This window comes from Lissotriton helveticus, chromosome 3_2 (assembly GCF_964261635.1).
Source record: "Lissotriton helveticus chromosome 3_2, aLisHel1.1, whole genome shotgun sequence".
NCBI lineage: Eukaryota > Metazoa > Chordata > Amphibia > Caudata > Salamandridae > Lissotriton > Lissotriton helveticus.
The window spans coordinates 353,277,500-353,297,334 of record NC_136062.1 but is presented as its reverse complement, the minus strand read 5'-3'; the positions used below and the strand labels follow the sequence as shown (position 1 = coordinate 353,297,334).

Here is a 19,835-nt window from a genome sequence, read left to right as displayed (position 1 = left end):
CAAAGTGATGATTTTGAAGAAAATGCTAACAGTTGGGGGTAGTTGCGATTGTAGAGGTGGGATCTTGGTGAGTCAAGGGCAAATAAACTAGACCTTTTTCTTGAAATGTGTTCTGCTCCTAAGAGAAACTGCACTCATTGTTACCGGACTCAAGGTATATAGCGTAAGACTCTAATTGACACTTACCAGGGTGGAGTAAGTGGCTACTACCAGAGTATTGATTCATTTAAATGCTGGTAAAGCCAACAAAGTCATAATTTGTGGCCCTTCACTACTTCTTGCACTGCCTACCCCATACGTCCCTGCGGTACTACACACAGGTGGCAGAGAAAGTGTGATGAAATAGTTGGACTAAAGCAATATTTAAAGGGGTACAGGATGTGTAAGTCCTCACATGGAAAATTGTGAAGAAAACAAACGTGTGAAGTTTCACATTTAATTTACCTTGGTTGAAGGGTCTAGGACAAATGTTTAGGGGACAGGTGGCTGTGCCAGGACATCTTCATAATTGTACATTGCAGGCACATAGGTGACATATAGGTTCGCAAAGGTTTTTGTCAGTCAGACCCTGGTATGCCAAGCCAACACCAAGGATACATTTTATAATGGTATCTGGGCCAAACAGGCCAACCCTGATCAACTTTATGGCTATAATGGCATAGCAGGCGATTACTGCAGACAGTCATTTGTATATGAGTGTTGCAAGAGTAAAGGTGTTTATGTGGAAGGGTTTTCCACCGAACATTCATGGCTCTGTATCCCACGGGGAAAATCAGAAACCGAATATGGACACTTAAATGTCTACATCAAAGGGCAGGCTTCTGAGGGACAAATGACCCCAAATCAATCAGATGCAAAGATGAGTCTCACCGCTCCCAAATAGTGTAGCTGGTAGAAGAATAGAAAAACCACAACACCCCAGTGGAGCAGCACTAATCACTCCTTGGTGGGCCAGAGAACCCTGGCACTGCAAGCCCTGACGTTTTACCCCTTTGACTGTGATCCCCCATATTCAAGAGGGTGGAACCCATGAATCCAGACCCCTTATAAGTATTTGTAGAAAGGAAACATTCTATAGAAAGCTGAAAGTTGTAAGAGATATATTTATATTTTTATTTCATTTGTAATTCCATGGCACTAGCCTGCAAATGTTAGTTACTCTGATCGAGATACTTTGCCTGAAACATTCTCTCTTTGCTGTTTATGACTGACTTTAGGCTTTGTCAGCTCTGATTCATCGAAAATAACTTACTAGGAGAGGAAAAGCATTCAAAAGAACTTTTGGCGTACAAAGGAAATGTAGATATCCCTGTTGATATCCGACTGTTGGCGCACTATAGAAGTGGTTATATCTACGATAGAGGTGTTGATCTCTGAGTGTTGGTGCACAATAGAAGTGTTTGTGCCTAGGATATAATGGTTGATATCTGCATGCCGTATGCGTTACTCCTCTACACTAATTGACGACCAGCACATACATGCTTGCTGTGCCAGGGCACTGCTACAAGTGATAATAAAGGTTTCAAGGGTTTACTGTGCATTTATTGTACTGACCAATATTTGATTGCATGGTTTCTAATAACCTCATTAGCTGCACCCAATCAGAGTATCTATGTCTAGTCAACTCTTCCTACAATCGTGCGGACATGTACGTAACACATATGTAACACATAATCATAAACACATCCACCCAACTATTTACACCCTGATTACATTCTAATCACATGCATACTAACTACACACGTACTAGCTACACGCTTATTAACCCCTTCGACGCTCATGACGAGCTGGGCTCGTCATGAGGTAGCCTCCTCGCACGCTCATGACGAGCCCAGCTCGTCATGAAATGGGAATGAGTAAATCTCAGCGTACAGGCGGAATTCCGCCCGCACGCATGCGGTTAAGTACATTCTTACTAAGCTTACGTTGCCACAAGTATGAAATGTTCATTTAGCATGCTAATGGGTGCCTGCTACCTAATCATTCTCTTTCTTCTGTCCCCTCCCCTGGGGCACATAATGTCTGGAATTAGGACTAATACTCATGTTTTCACAAACATATCCAACACTAACAGAGCTTTTCTCCTCATACCCCATGCCTAATACCACTCTCAAGATCTTATTGCTCAACACAAAAGACCTCGAAATCGGAAGATGTCTGCAACAAACAGCGTTCAACTCTTGCACTGGCAGATTGGGATATGGGTGGGTTTGCCAGCGGACATATGCAGACCTCACGTGTCACAAGCCCAGGTGTGAATAACTTATGTATGTCAATGCTCTTTTTCCCCCACTGCATTCTGGCACTCGTAGTTAGACACCCTCATGCACGTCCTCTGAGGAAGCCGTGAGAGTTTACAGACGGTAGATGACTTCTCAGCAGCCGTGGCCCGTGGAGGGAGTTCGGTGGGCAGAAGGGCGGGGGAGTGGCAGCATGGGGGGGGGTGCTAAAAAGCAGAATATGGATAATTGGAGGTAAGCAAACAATGTAATTAATAAAACGAATTTCATAGCGCGGGCTGTATCACATTTTGCGATGCAGGGCGCGCTACGTAATTCGTTTAATTTATTACATTGTTTACTTACCTCCAATCATCCATATTCTGTTTTTTAGCACTCCCTCCCTGCCCCTTCCCCGCTCCGCCGTTCTGCCCCACCGCAACTCCTTCCACGGGCCGTGGCTGCTTCTCAGCCCTGTGTTTGCTGCCACCGCACATTATGTTATGTTATGTTATGTTAATATGTATTTATTAAGCGCTCGTACGCCCAGGGGCTTCATGGCGCTATAGAAGGGAACACAACACAGCAATTTAAAATGAAAGCAAAAAGATCTCAGCAATAGGCCTGCGAAAACAACCAAGTCTTAAGGGAGTGTCTAAAATTAGTTCTGAAAATGTTCTGAAGCCTGTGTTAACATCTCGCCCAGGCTCCCCTCCTCCCCCCTCCCCACTTTTTTCTGGCTGAGAAAACGAATAGGAATCACTGTTTACCTCATTCAAAAATGCGTCAGTCCACATGTTTTATGAGTGACGAATTAAAACTCGTGCAATTGGAGATAACTATGAGCTACGTCATAGTGGGTTCTCCTGTCTGCCTGGTGCCACTAGAAATGGGGAATAACACCATAAAGTATAACATAGCTGCGGTGATGGGACAAACTTCAAAAAGTAGATTTTTATAAATCCTAATGCGTGACTACGCTTCTTCCAGCGGTTTTACATGGTTTGTTAATACTAATATAACGATGTACAGAATGCTAAATAAATGAATGTGCATGTGATAGTGTGTAATTATCTGCTTTATAAAACAAATAAAACAAATAGCGAATATCTACATTATGTGACACATTGCTCTTAAAAGAGTACCAGTTACCTTGTAAGCAACTGGCTGCTAATGCAGTGTTTAATCAAAGATACTTTTTCAAGCTGTCTGTGTTATTGACTTTAGTAATTAGCCAATCATAGGAAGGCAGATATTTACAGCCCACAAGACCGGGAAAAACACAGAGCTTTGAAAGACTTAGGAAGAGAAAGACGGCGGAGGAGGAGAAAGACAGCAAAACATTCACAGAGTGAGAAATCAGGGGCCTTCAAGAATGCGATAAAGGAGCAGGGAGTCTCTGACAGTGAATTAAAGACATGAGGTGAATTAAAGACCACCAGGCCAGCCTTGGAATTTGGCGCGCCAACATTTAATTGGACTATCCTCGGGCATCTGAAATGAAATGAAATGAAAAAGGAACTTAATTAAGCGCACTGTGGCCAAGCGGCTTCCTGGCGCTGGGAGAGGAAAGGGGGGAGGGGGGGAAGGAAAAAGGGTAGGGAGGGGGGGAAAAACGGATTCAGCACTGCAGACGATGGCACTAGCCGGGGAAGGCCTGGAGAAAGAGAAAGGTTTTTAAAGCTTTTCGGAAAGCCGGGTAAGTAGGGATTGATCGGATGGAAAATGGGAGACTATTCCAGTACTGAGGGGCCAGAACCGAGAAACGGGAGCCACCAATGCGGGCTTTACGGTAGCGGGGAACTTGAAGAAGAAGTTGAGAGGACGAGCGAAGAGTGCAAGAGGGAGTGTAGGGAGTGATCAAAGCAACAATGAACAGAGGGGCAGAGTGGGTGAAGGCTAAAAAGGCTAGGCAGGCTAATTTGAAGGAAGAACGAAAGCGAACAGGGAGACAGTGAAGGGACTTGAGAACGGGCGTGATGTGGGAAAATTTGGGGAGGTGAAAGATGAGCCGGGCGGCCTGATTTTGGATGGCCTGGAGCCGGCGCATTTCATAGGCGGGGATGCCAGAATAAAGGGCATTCCCGTAATCGAGACGGGAGGTGATGAGGGCTGAAATGATGGATTTCAGAGCGTCAGTGGAAAAGAAGCGGGAAATTTTTCGGATAAGGCGGAGGAATAAAAAACAAGATGAGATTACAGCGCTAACTTGGGAGTGGATGGATAGGTCACTGCTGACTTTAAGGCCTAAAGTGCGAACAGTGGGAACTGGAGTAGGGGGAGTGCCTAAAGAAAGAGGCCAGTGAGAGGGGGACCAGGGATTAGAGGGACCACCAGTGAGGACAAGCTCCGTCTTGTCGGGGTTTAATTTAAGGTGGTTCGTGATCATCCAGTCCGAAATGAAGACTAAAGTGGAACTAAAGAAGGAAGAAGAATCAGGAGTGGAAAGATCAAAGATGAGCTGGAGGTCATCAGCGTAATTATACACGGAGACCCCCAGCTCGCGGAGGGAAAAAATGAGAGGGTAGATATAAAGATTAAAGAGGAGAGGGGAAAGGGAGGAACCTTGGGGAACCCCACACACAAGAGGGCGGGGAGGGCGGAGAAGCCAGCAAGCTGGACTGCCTGGGACCTACCCTGAAGGGAGGACTTCAACCAGGAAAGTGCTACCCCCCTGATGCCGGCTGCGCTGACACGGTCGAGAAGGATGGCATGATCAACCGTGTCAAACGCAGCCGACAAGTCGAGGAGCACCAGCGCCTGGGGGAGGTTGGAATCGGCCCTTCCCTTAAGCTCGTCCAAGACAGCAGTGACGACCATCTCGGTAGAATGACCCGGGCGGAAGCCCGCCTGGTGGGAAGCCAAGAGGCCATGCTTCTCAATATGTGAGGACAGGCAGGAGGTGACATGGCTTTCCACAATCTTCCCCAAGTAGGGAAGGAGGGAAATGGGCCTGAAGTTAGAAGGTGAAGAAGAGTCCAGGCCAGGTTTTTTTATTATAGGAAGAACAATAGCAGTTTTGAAAGAAGAGGGAACAGATCCAAGAGCCAGAGATGAGTTAAGAAGTGTAAGAGGGGGTCCAGGAGAGTGAGAAAAAAGGGTTTGAAGGATCCGGGCCGGCGCACAGTCAACTGGCGATCCTGATTTGACCTTGACCAGCAGAGCAGTGAATTGTGCAGCAGTGATGGGGGGGAAGAGGTCTAACATAAAAGGTGGGGGGGTGAGAGGGGGGATAACCAGGGTTTGAGAGACTGCGGGAATATTAGCTTTAATAGCAGAAATTTTGTCGATAAAGTAATTGTTGAGGGAAAGACAAAATGAGAGGGAAGGGGCAACGCTAACGTTAGTACGATCGGATGTGGCAAGTTGTTTTACGAGTGAAAAAATCTCTCGGGATTTGTTGGAAGAACGGGCAACTTTTTCGGAGAAGTATTCCATTTTCGCCGAGATAATGGCTTTTTTGTAACCGTTGAGTAGTGATTTATACTTAATACGAAGAAGAGGACAGTAGTGATGCCTCCATTGGCGCTCTGATCCCCTAAGATTGAGTTTTAGCTCTTTGAGTTCGCTAGTGAACCATCTGTGGGCCTCATGGGGCCGGCCAGATTTGATGTTTTTAAGAGGGGCGACGAGGTCACAGGAGGAGGATAACCAAGCACAGACAGCATCAGCTTGATCTTCCAGAGAGAGGTCGGTCAAGTCAGGTGTGGTGGAGGCCAGAGAGGAGGAGAGAAGGGAGAGATCTGTCTGATTCCAGCAGCGGGCTGTCAAGTTTTTGGGGGGAGGGACTTTAGGATGAGAGGGAAGGGGAATGTTAAAAGAAATTAAGAAGTGATCTGACCAGAGACAGGGAAGGGTGGAGAGAACAGAGAGGGGGCAACGCAGGGACCAGATTTGGTCCAAGGTATGACCCTTAACGTGAGTAGAAGAAAAGACGTGAGGAATAAAGTTTAAAGAGTGGAGAGTTGCAGAAAAGTCTTTGGAAGTTGGACTTTCTCGAGGATCGTCCGGCCAGTAATTGAAGTCACCTAGTAGGACAACTGCCGAGTTGTTCACTGATAGAGTGGCCAAGATATCTTGGAAAAGGGGAACAAATTGAGGCATAGGCAGAGGGGGCCGATAGACAAGGACAAAAGTGAGGGGGTTGATGAGATTGGTGGACCGAGCGACCAGGAAATCCACGTTGGATATAGGAGAATGGTCAAGAAGCTGAAACTTCAGCGTGGATCGAATAATCATGGCCACTCCGCCGCCGGTTTTACTGGCCGGGCGGTCCGCGCGGAGGGCATAATGTGTGTCTGGAAGGATAGCTAAAAGATCGGGGAGTGAATCAGAAGAAAACCATGTCTCCGTGAGAAAAAGATAATCGGGGGAATCTGAGGAAAGAAGGTTGAAGAGTTCGGTTTGATGCTTGACAGCTGACCGGGTGTTTAACAGAAGAGTCGAAGCTGCAGGGGGTGACAGTGGGAGAGAAGGGGTTACCTGATAAACCGTTGGAGGGGGGATGGAGGGTAAAGAAGAAGGGGATAAAGTTGGACAGGGAGGCGCAGAGACGCCGAGTGAAGCAATGCGTAAGGCTAGCGTAGGAGGGACAGAGGTGGGAGCCATGAGTGCGGATAATTGAGCGGAGGTGTAGGACACGAATTGGGCAGGATCTGTGGCCCCTGGTCCCGGCCGGTCGCGGACGGGCGCAGACGGGCTTGCCTTAGGCGCGCCCGCTGCGCCCGTCCGCTGCGCGTACGGTGGAAGCACATGATTTGTAGGGTCAAAAGGGGCGTGGCCAGAGAGAGTGGGCGTGGCCTGGGGGGGCCGCTGAAGGCGGCGAACAGGGAGTCCTATGTCCGCTGCAGCGTCAAGCTCAGCTGCGCGGGGATGGGTGTGGCAGGGAAAAGTCCCTGAAAGCAAAAAGGTAAGTTTAAAAGTAAAGCGCTAAGCGAGCGCTGTGCTAGCAGAAATTTTAAAAAATGCTGAGGGCGTAGCTGTTGCTCCCGCGGAAGGCAGGGGAGGAATCCGTATGTTTAGTGAGCTCGTAATCAGCTCTTAAAGGCCCCAGGTGGGCGTGGCCAGAGAGAGTGGGCCTGGCCTGGGGGGGGGCCGCTGAACGCGGCGAACAGGGAGCCCTGTGTCCGCTGCAGCGTCAAGCTCAGCTGCGCGGGGATGGGTGTGGCAGGGAAAAGTCCCTGAAAGCAAAAAGGTAAGTTTAAAAGTAAAGCGCTAAGCGAGTGCTGTGCTAGCAGAAATTTAAAAAAATGCTGAGGGCGTAGCTGTTGCTCCCGCGGAAGGCAGGGGAGGAATCCGTATGTTTAGTGAGCTCGTAATCAGCTCTTAAAGGCCCCAGGTGGGCGTGGCCAGAGAGAGTGGGCGTGGCCTGGGGGGGGCCACTGAAGGCGGCGAACAGGGAGTCCTGTGTCCGCTGCAGCGTCAAGCTCAGCTGCGCGGGGATGGGTGTGGCAGGAAAAAGTCCCTGAATGCAAAAAGGTAAGTTTAAAAGTAAAGCGCTAAGCGAGCGCTGTGCTAGCAGAAATTTTAAAAAATGCTGAGGGCGTAGCTGTTGCTCCCGCGGAAGGCTGAGTTTTTCGCACAGCACCTTTTCTTTTACAAATTAAGCACTGCTTTTGCCTGTATTATTATTTCTTTTTGTATCTCCTTTTTGTTTTACTACATAATGCTGTATCCTTGTATTACAAAATCTCTAATGAAATGTAAACAAAAACAAAGAAACAAAGTCTCATATAGAAAGAACCAGCCAATCACCCAGAAACATTGAAAAGCTAGTGCAATGGAAATTGCTAAAATAAAAGACACTGGGATTAAATTTATCCGATTTAGCCAGAATCAAAAGTAGTTAGGCTGATCACGTGAACTGTCTGTTCTCTCTTCTTCCAGTTCCGGTTCCATCCATTCAGGACAGAGTCGGAAGGTCCTGCCACACTAATTTTTCTTCTAGGCACCGTTGTTGTACGTCATTTTTTTGCATCCAGTGGTTATGTTTGTTGGTATGAGTGCATTATTGGTCGTATGCTTTTTAGTATCATACCTAGCCGTATGTCGGTTGGATATATTGAAAAAAGGCATTTGTGTGTGTTGATCTTTGTCCATGTACTAAATGTGTGCGTGCATATTTGGAGTTCCTCTGTCCGTGCCTAAACAAAGGCAAACCAATCACTTCATCAATACATGTTGCATTTGTAGTTTCTAATTTTCCAGTCACCTTAAGTGAAACATTTATTTTTGTGAATCTTAAAACATTTCTGTGATATTTTCTTGCTGTTCTTAAATATATGATGCTTCTGCATATTACAGGCTACAAGGTAACATATTTGTGTCTCCTTTTGAAAATGAAATTTTGGTTAATGATACGTGAAAGACTGGGGCCAAAGAATGTTGCAGTACACGATATATCTCCTGCTAACAGGGAACCACCTTTTTCAATCTTTCTTCCTAGTCCCAGCAGCTGATAGTACCAATGCTTGACTTTTAATGGTGCTTGCATATGGATGATTCATTCACTCTGATGTAATCAATCAATCAATCTATCATTTGCAAAGCACACTACATACCCGTGAGGGTCTCAAGGCTCTGTAGGAGCCTTCATTGGCAAAAGCAGCAGACAGATGCCCCCACTTTTAGCCGCAGTTTATTCAACCTCCGAAGGGTTTTGCTAACCACTTAAAATTGTGCAGTTCATGATTGAGAGGCAGATGATTATGCACACTTCAAAAAAGAAGGGGGACCTGGAGAATACGTTTACAAATTAATTCCTGAATCTTCATTGAAGATACAGGAAAGACCTGTTTGTTATTGGGTGGGAGGCATCTGAAGTTCTTTTTCAGCCTTTTGAGCGGGCGGAAGCACAATTAGGTTACTGTAGACAGCTTCAGTTTGTTGTTGATGATAAATCTGAGATTCTTTGCTTGCATCCTGGGGATGTGGTAAATCAGAGGTCTGTAGGCCACCAGTTTGAATTCCAAAATGAGGTGTCCTTATCTCAGATTACTAGTACTTTTTTGTCTAAGTGTAGTTTCAGACAGTTGTCCCTTATCCAGCTGGCTACTTTGGTCATGAATGTGGTGAATCTGTCTCTCGTGTTCATTGTCTTCTCTGATAAGGATACGGTGCGTTATATGTCAGGGAATCCTCATTAGTTAGTCTGCATGGTCTATATACCTTTACCATACCTAAAAATTATAGTGGGTTTAGATTCAGACAATTGCTGGCCATTGATTAATGTTCTAGTCACTCTACTCATTTGATGGCCTACCATTCTGTTCTTATGTTTTCCCCTCCCCTGCAACATAGCTTCTTCAAATTCCTTTTTATTGCATTGCTTGCATCCTTCTAATCTACTCTTACAAGTAACTGCTTTTTAAAAGGCATGTGTTTTCTTACTCTCTCTCTTGTGCACTGCTTCCCATTCCCTCAAGTTCCTTCCACCCCAGTGCACTCTGTGTTGCTCCTTCTACCCCCACCATCAGTCTGTCCATTACTTCCCCCACCACATCTTTTTGGTGTGCTTATTCTGAAAATCTCCTTTGTTGTTTCAATACCCACTACCCATTGGTTCCAGCTCCCTCTCCATTCACCTTAACAAAGTGGCGGTCCTCAACATTTTGAACAGCTGCTGCACTAAGGCTGAGAGAGCACAGCCCTGGTGTGAAGAGATTGTCACCTAAGGGTACTTAGTCTGTGTCTGGGCTACATCGTAAGGCAATTACATAACCGCTACTTCTCAATATGAGGAAAGCCAAAGATTAAACAAGCAGATCCCTGATTGACAGCAGTAGGACTTTCATATTCACTCATTCATCCACCTACACATTACTCTCAGTGACTTAAGCACACAATCCAGTGATCTCTCTGTAAACCACAAGTCACTCTTGCCTTAACGATACATGTTCAGTGAGGGAGGAAAGCTGTTACTAGTCTACTCCCTTGGAACTGTTCTGCGTGGAACGGAGGACACCTGGGGGTTTCTGTGAGAGAGGGAACACTTGCCATGCTACTGCCATGCTGTACCTGACCTGCAAAAAAGCAAATCCTCTACTGCTGTTTCCTGATTTGTACTTGGTCTGTCATGGGGAACGCTGTGCTGCTGCTGGTTCAGTTTATGTGTCCTCTCCTCTGCAGGAGGAAATTGTGCACTGTTTCTGCCTAAGGTGTACCTGTTCTATTAAAAAGTGGTGGTGGTGTTTCTACTGCTTCCCCACGAGTATATATTTTGAATGTACATGATTAACATGCCTTTTAAATGCATTATTGATCAGGGAATGATTCACAATAATTTATCTGAGATACCTTTAGTCGTTAGGAAGACGACTGATCGAATAGGGTCAATCTTTGAGTGCTAAGACCAGTTGTTTGAAAAGTAAACCAGAGCGTTGTTTGGACGTCCTGTTCATTTTTGATATAGGTCCGTTTGTAATTGGACAAATTGTAATTATATGGGGTTGAAATATATAATTACAAATTGTTGTTTTAGGCTCTTTAACAAAATATTGTCCTTCTTTTATCAACTGGGTCTATATTTGTATAAAATTATACTTCTTGGAAATAAAGTTTTTGACTAATATAGGTCTGACAAAGGGAGACTATACATGTCACTATAAGGGACATAACCTCCAGTTTGGGTTCCCTAGTGTAGCCAGTAAGCATTATTACTCGCTGAGGCTTCACATTGCTAGATGAGGCCATGACCGCGCTAGAACTTACCCAGATAGTGACTGGCCCTACACACAAGTAGTGTCACACATTGGATCTGATTTGGACCTCAGTTCCGGTGCTGAGCCCGGTCACTATCTCGCCTTGCATATGGTCGGATCATCACCTGCTACAGGGTAAATTAGCTTTCCCAGGGCAAGGAGAAATCCCCACCGCTGAGTGGCGGGTGGTGAGAAGATGGAATTTAGTCAATATTGATACTCTATTATCTACATTAGAGAAATCCTCCCACCTTAACAGACCACCAGAGGATGACGTAGAGAGGACCAGCCTCAAACTTTCACTAAAACTGAAAAACGCCATTGAGGCAGTGGCACCTGCACGAAGGGTAAAAATCCGGGCCCCATGGTTTAATGATGACCTGAGACTACTCAAACGCTCCCTGCGCCAGAGCGAGAGAGCATGGCGAGAGGGGTATGATCCTTATTCCCAAGCTCTGTACGCAAAAAACCTTACCATCTATAAACAAGCCATCAGGACTAGGAAAGGTGCGTTTTACGAAAGCAGAAATGCGACAGCACCCAATCCCCAAAAAGAAATTTTTAAAGTCCTCACAGAACTGAGGAAAAAGAAGGAACAGCCCCCCTCCTTCACGCAAGAAGACTGCAATAAATTTCAGTCATTCTTCACTACCAAGATATCTGCCCTCCTGACAGAAATTGAGTCCACCCCTAGACTGGAATGCCCAGGAACTATTCCAATACCTATCCCCACAGTCACACAGCCCCTAACTTCCCAACCATTATTCACTAAAGAAACCTTGGAAAGAGTGATGAATCAAGTCAAATCTGGCTCACCGGCGGACCCTTGCCCCCCAAGGATCTTCAAAGAAGCATGGCCAGGACTGGAGGATGACATATTATCACTTCTAAACAGCTCCCTCACTTCCGGACAGGTTCCTTCGAACCTCAAGGAAGCCCGATTGATCCCGCTCTTAAAAAAGGCAGGGGCTGATACCAAGACCTTAAAAAATTACAGGCCTATTTCACAACTGCCTTTCTTAGCTAAAATACTTGAGCAACATGTACTGCCCAGCCTCTCCCACCATCTTGAGATCAACTCCTTGCTGGAACCCAACCAAGCCGGCTTCAGGGCCCACAACAGCATGGAATTGGTCATGCTTGCCGTGCTAGACGACCTGCGACTTAAAGCAGACAGGAAAGACCCCTGTGCCCTGGTGCTGCTTGACCTCTCCGCGGCATTTGATACGGTCAATCACGACCTACTATTGTCGCGGATGTGGGACTTCGGCATCCAGGGCACGGCCCATGCCTGGCTGACCTTGTTTCTCGGTGAACGGGTTCAGAGAGTACAACTAGAGGACCTGGTATCAGAGGCAGCAAAGATCACTTGTGGAGTCTCACAGGGCTCGGCTTTGTCACCCTTGTTGTTCAATGCATATTTGCAGCGCCTCATTTCATCTCTGAACCAGGTAGACTGCAATATATACAATTACGCTGATGATACCCAGATCATCATTCAAATCGGTAACACTCCAACAGCAGATCATAAATTGCAAAACATCCTAAAATTTACCGTCAATCGGATGACGGCAAACTTCTTAAAAATCAATCCTGATAAGACGGAGGTGCTTGCAATTACGACATCATCTAGCCCTTGGAGTGACCTCCTATGGCCCTCTGAATTAGGAAACCCCCCAGTACCGGCAGAATCAGTTAAAAGTCTCGGCATAGTTGTAGATGTCAACCTCACTATGTCAGCCCAGGTCTCAGCTGTAGTGGGCACCTGTGTGGGCTTAATGAGACAACTGCGCAAACTGTCGCCCATCTTGACGGCGGACACTCTCAGGAGAGCAATATCAGCATTAATCCTGGCACGGCTGGACTATGGCAACGTCATGTATGTCGGTACTCCAAAAAAGCGAATGAACAGACTCCAGATCGTAATGAATGACGCGGCCAGACTTATTTTTAACAAGCCAAGAAGGACCCACGCTACCCCCCTTTTTCTCAAACTTCATTGGCTGCCAATAAATCAGCGGGCCAAGTTCAAGGGCCTATGCATTACGCATAAAGCCTTATACGGGCAAGCCCCTAAATACATCAAGGAACGTCTTGTCCCGTATGCTCCTAGTAGGAACCTACGATCATCAGAAGCCGCACTATTGATCTGCCCACGGTTCAAACTATCCTCTAAAGGAGGTTGCACGTTCTCCCACACAATCCCCAGCGCTTGGAATAAATTGCCTGAGAACCTGCGCAAAGAAACAAGTCTGCTGCCTTTTAGGAAAAAGCTAAAAACCGTGCTATTTCAGGAGGCATGGGGTACCATCTAGCTTCTTCCCTTAACAAATAGTGTCCACTTGTATCTACGCCCCGCTAAGCGCTTAGAGACCCCTGGGCGATAAGGCGCTCTACAAATCAAAAATACAAATACAAAATACAAATACATTGTGGAACCCACTGAAGAAGCTCATCACATTAGGTGCGTGTGGGGTTATCATACTATATGAGTGCAAGAATGTTTGCTAATTCTATAAGTGGTTTCACTGCGTCTTCCAGGAGTTTTGTATTTCTTGGATGTTTTTGTCTGCTTAGTGCATAGAGCAGTCCATGTAATGCCTCTCTCTGTCTCTTTAGTGCGTTAGCTACCTATGTTGTACCTATCTGGTGTTCATACAAGAACTGTGTGATGTTCCATGTACTACTGCCTCCTGCCCTTTACCTATCTTTTATGTTATGGAGGTTGTGCTGCTGCTGTTCTTCGTGCACCATTGAGTTGTGAAGCTTCGTATAAAACTTACCACTACACAAATGACAAATTGATTTGCATTACCAATGCTGGTTCGCAATTGATGATGTGAAAGAAAGAGTGAACACTTACAAAAGAGCTGAGCATGATTAATGTTTGGTTTTGTGTGTGAATTAGGCACAATGAAATGGATCAGGCAACTAAAATTATAAAACACAGTTCATAAGTGGCTACATATGATGTATAACACCTTTGCCAATGGTGGCTTTTTAGACACCAGACCCTTGTATCGGATCGGGTGCTCGGGTTTTGAGGCCATAATAAAATTATAAAAAGTAAAACTACAAGGCCCACATTTCAACATGCTGTTGGTTTAAAAGAGGGGTAAAGAGTGATGGTATCATATGTTGACGCGCCTATTGGCAGACTTTTGAAATTCAATGTTACATTTATTTCCCAACTTTCTTCCTTTGGTCATGTGGGCAATAGCAGCTCAGTGAGTGCTGGTGTGGAGACAGTTGTTTCAGTGCTAGCCTGAGCACCTTATATTAACACTTGTTAGAAATCTGGCTTTCTAAAGACAGTCAACTTTATTTTCAAGAACAATGCAAGAAGTAGCAGTTAGATTTGTCTCAAAAGACATAAATATGTACTGGCACCCCTCTTCCAGAGCCCATTGATGGCATAGAGGTTGGTGCAATATGGAAAGAGCCCTTAAAGCATCAATTCAGTTCAAGGGTTTTTATTGAGTGCATGTCTACCTGAGATGGGCTTCCCAGCACTAACAGACCTTGCTTCAGTAGTGAGCTATTAGACATATATATGAGTTTTGAGTTGCTTTCTGAAACTTAAAAGATTGTCTTTTGCCCCAAAACTGGTTGGCAGGGCGTTCCTGAGTTTCTCGACCAGATAAGCAAACAAGCAACCTCTGCCCCTGATTCTCTTGGCTCTGGGGACAGTTAGGAGAGATAGATTGTTTGACCTCAGGTCTCTGTTGGCACATAAGGGTTAATGAGGTGACAGTGGATATGCGGACCAACCTTGTGTTTTGCACAGTGTGTGAAGCAAAATGCTTTGAATTGTATTCTTTTGTTTACTGGCAGCCAGTGTAGTGTGGGGAGAGACGGATGAGCTGATTGAGCTTGGGTATACCCTGCAGTGTTCAAGCCGAGGCATCTTAGATAATTTGCAGTTTCTTGATGATGGAAAGTGGGCTGCCGAAATAAAGAGAGTTTCCGTAGTCAAGGGGAGATAGTATGAGACCTTGGACAACTGTTCTGCGATCTTCCACAGGCAGCCATTTCAGCCCCCCCCCCCCCCCAGTGCCTTGAGACCCTCATGGGTATGTAGCGCGCTTTAGAATTGCAGTGATTGATTGATTGATTGAGAGCTCTGAGGAGGCTGAAAGAAGTAGCTGCAACTTTCTTTGCCCGAGAGGTCATGGCAAGCTTTTTGCCCAGTATAACACCCAGATTTTCACTTCTAGTTTGGTGAGTGGGCGTTCATCTAGGCATGGGGGCCAGTAGGGTTGCTCCCATGATGAAGGGGTATTTCCAATTACCATAACCTCCATTTTGTCTCCGTTTAACTAAAGGCAGATGGTAGCCGTCCAGTTTGTGAACATAGGTTAAATTTGTTAGATAGGGAGCTATGTTAGTTTACAAAGAGACAATAATCTGGGTGTCAGCCAGGTATAACACCATGCTGAAGCCTACAAAACAGATGATGTCAGTTAGACGGCGGACGTACAGATTCAACAGCATGGGGCTCAAGGAAGAGCCATGCTGTACTCCATATTTTGTCTTATAATTCACTATGATGCTCCTAACTAGAATGGCGTGGTGTGGAAAAAAAGTATTAATTCAATTCAGATTTGTGACTGGGGGTAAATATTTGAATAATTCAGCATTCCGTCCACCATCTGTTCTTTTTGTATTTGTCGCCCTAAGTGAGAAGGGTATGCCCAAACGTGGGTCCCATGCTCTCCACTCCAACAGAATTAAGCTAGCCTGGCTGATGAGGGGTGTAACTCCGAAACCTGTCCAAGGATGCTTGTTTTTGGTCCAGGGAAGACCTGGCCTGGCAGTTTAGGTTGGACTGTTCCCATAGGGAACAGGGTTAAGACTGATTTGCATAAGGTTGAGTCTAAACTGGAATGGTGTGGCGTGAAAAGAAATGATGGAATTAACCCAGATCCATGACTGGGGTATGAATGTCTGATTAATTAATCTTTCTGTCCATCATCTGTTCTTTAAAAAAAAATATAGAATGCGTACAGCATGTACTGCCCTGCAATGGCTACCAGCACTTTTACTCCTTCTCACCCCCTAAAAATCACTCCTCCATCGCTCTCTAGCACTCACATTGTGGTCATTAGCATTTTTAATTTTTGATTATTTATTTATTTATTTATTTATATTGATGGCTGGCAGCTCCACTTTTCTGCTCGGCCACTACATTTTCATAAAATGCTCTTGCACACTATCGAATTTAAAAAAAATGTACATCTCCAAATAGCATCTGTTGTGTTCGAATGGTGAAGAACAATTCAATAAAATGGGATCTTCATCATTATGTAGGTATGTCCCTGAATAATGCCATGCACATATGTGATCATGCATGAGAACGCCTACAAAATGATGTGGCCACCAGCAGCATCCTGCCACATATGCAAAAAGAAGCATTTCTTTTTGCCTATACTCTACAGCATCAGCAAAAACCATTGGCATAGACATAAAGTCAAAAAGGTGAGACCAATTGGCCTTGCTAATAATTGTTTTAAAATGGGATGAGGTGCAGAAGATAACTTGTGCAGAATTAAGATTGGACAGCATTGCTACAATCCGGGTCATGAACACGCAATGAATATTTTGAATACAGAGTGATAATATATATTTGTATAAGAAATGTCCAAATGGTACTGTATAGTATATCTTGTTGGTGCAGGGAAGAGTCTATTTCTACAGGTGTTTGCAGGAGAGCACAGTATATACAAAGGTATTAGTGGGTGAGTGAATTTTCAAATAAGATGTTAGCAGAGAATAACAAGGGTGTAGGGAGATTAGTTTCATAAATGAGTTACAGGGAAATTCAGGTGTATTGTTACCTTATAATTATGCAATAGCAAATTTATAATTCCACACAACTGGCATTTGCTACTGTATTTTAGTGCCTTCCAGTGCAAAGTGTGTACTTGCATTTCACACTAAAAAAACATTGCAAAAAAACAAAAGCACCTTGTTGGACTTGGCATCTTTTGGCGTGTTTCCCCTGAGTTTTTGCTTTCTGACCTCCCGGTTTTGACTCTGTTTTTGGTGGCGTAGTGTTTCTGTACACTTTTCTCGATGCTGATCAGTGAGCAAGTGCCCCGGTGGTAAATTGTGTTATGGATTGGATATTTGATTTACTAGTTAGTTCCTGGTAAAGTGCACTAAGTGTGCCAGGGCCTGTAAATCAAATGCTACAGTGGGCCTGCAGCACTGACTGTGCCACCCACATGAGTAACCCGGAAAAGGTACCTCAGACCCGCCATTGCGGAGTCTGCATGCAATTTGTAATTGCCATGTCGACTTGGCTAGTGCACACACTTGCCAGTCCCTCACCTTCCCTTTTCTTACATGTCAGCCACCACTAAGGTAGGCCTGTGGTCAGGGTGCAGTGTATGTGAAAGGTAGGAAATGCCCTGGTGTGTGTGGCAAGTCCTGATAGGGAATTATGGCCTATTTTGTTTGTCGCTATTGCAAGGCTACCTCTTCCCAATAGGAGAGAATGGAGAGTTTTTGTGAACATCTTATAAACATAACTGGCCCGGGTAATTAGGTAGGAAATAAAGTTTAGTATGCCTTAACTCCGCATTCACTTCGCACCACAACCCTGATCTCACCAACGATGACATCTGATGCCACCACCGATCCATTGCTCGCACCGCGACCTGAGGACACCTCACACCCCTCCGCTGCACTTCGCACTGCAGAACTCAACGCCTTCCCACGCCAGTGCTACTGACTGCAACAGAGAGGAGTTCACTCTGCAACGCATGTGACTTCAAGGGCCCGACGACTCCTGCACCGACCTCTGGAACAGACGCCTGCGGACTCCGTGCTCTGTGCTTTCGGAAGCTCAACGAGAGGTCTCCGACGTCATGCATTTCTAAAAGGTACTATTTGCGGGTTTTCCTGACTCTGTAGCTGACCTACAACGCCACAGTCAGCCAGAACTGTTTGGATTTGTTTGTTCACGATGCCGGGATAGCCTCGAAAGGAGCTTACGACATCAAGGTACTGTTTTTCAAGCATATTTTGATAACTGTAGATTTTAAGTACTGTATTGTGGATTTTCATCGTTTTTGGTCTTGTCTTAAGTATATAAAAATATTGGATATTTTTATATAAAGTGGTGTGGTGTCCTTTTGTAGTGCTAACACTGTATGACTGTGGGTTACATGCAAATGCTTCACGCACAAAATAAGCCTGACTTGTCGTGCCAAGCTACCAAGGATGTGAGCTGGGGTTATGAGCAGGGGTTGTTTTAGGAGTGTCGCTCCCTTATCCTGACTAGAGTGGTGGTTTCTGCCTGCCTTTGGCGCATGCCCTAGCCTACCAAAAATCCATTTTCTAACACACCTTGAATAATGGCTACTCTGGCTCTGTTGTTCACTTTGTTCCTTTGCGCTTGTGGCAAAATAATATGTAATATGGTAGTGTAATTTCTCAAATGAGAGTAACACAAGAGTACTAGAATTATGACATATGGGTGAAATACATCATTTTGCTCTTTTTTTTTGGTTTAAATATAAGGCACTTCTATACATTTTGGTGTCTCATGGCTCCTAAATATTAATTTTAAGATATTGTAGGGTACTTATATCAATGACATATTTTAGAGGGACAAAATATTGAAAAGTAAGTAATATAGATTTTCTAGAACTCCACATATGTGTATCTTGACGATGATATATATACCTTCAAGGTATATATGAGAGACTAGTGCTTTCTGGGACAAAAATAGGGCACACTTTGGACGGAGTGGTCACCCACCTGTGTGGCACAATGCTTCCCATTGGTCAGGGGTGCCCCGCAGCTTGAAGCCCAGCAACAGTCAATAAGTACGGAAGAGCTCTGAAGCTCCTCAAATCTACTGCCTGCAACTTCAAGGAGAAGAAGAATTGCTCTGCTGGCATCTGGAGCAGCACCCAAAGGACTGTACTCTGAAGAATTGCACCTGCTGTCCAATCTGCTACTACAGACCTAAGGACTTTGCCTTGCTACAAGAAGGACTCCCTGTAAGCTACAGGTTAATAGTCTCCACCTGCATCACCTCCACCAACAGTGCCTATCGTGGAGTGCTTCCAGTTGACTTTTAAGGATTTAGCCAGTTACATTGTGTGGATGGTAGTCCAGACATCCCAAGGACCCTCTAGGAGATTCTATACCCTTAGATTTGTGTTTTGGACACTTTGAGCCTTAAGAGATACTTCAGAAATAAGTTCCAGAAATTTGGAGCAAGTTTTGGAAAAAGCTCCACAAGGTGACCAACTCATATTTGAGAGTGAAGCCGGCTTCCTTCAAACACAACCCAGCCTGGATTTCAGGTTCGTCCTGCTGAAATCTCCAGAGTCACAGACATCAAAGATTTAACTGAGGCTTCACATACAAGCAATCTGAAGACTTCGCATTGAAAATTGCCTGCTGGGGGGGACCGCTCGACGTAAAGAGAAGAATTCACCAGAAAGGTTTCTAAGACCGAATATAAAATTATGAGCGACCTCCTGCTTAGTTTAACCGACTAAGCATTGCAGTTGGCCTCAAACTTTGACTTTGTCCATTTCAAGCGCGACCAGATTACCCATGTTTTTAAGCACTAGAATGTGTTAATTCTTTTAAATTTCATATCTCTGGTACCCTTCATTGGATTTTTGTTATTTTAGTATCTATTTGTTTATAGAAATAGAAATCTATTTTTTATAAATAGGAGTTTGATTTTTATTGTGAGTTATGTCTTAATTAATGTTTTTTACTGCTATACAAATCTGTCTCCGAAGTTACGCCTGCCTGATTGTTGCCAGCTACGAAGGGTTGAGCAAGGGAACAATTTATTAAGACTTTGACTGACGCTATTATTTTGTTTGTAACCTCATTAATACTGGTAACTCACTACTATTAAACCACATTTCAACAGGTCTCTTAT

General features: G+C 44.9%; 1 protein-coding gene across 1 annotated transcript in view; it reads left to right on the top strand.

The window, feature by feature from the left end:
- NELL1 (neural EGFL like 1) overlaps positions 1-19,835 on the top strand; it is a 3,494,430-nt gene that overhangs the window by 366,431 nt on the left and 3,108,164 nt on the right. The window lies entirely within an intron of this gene.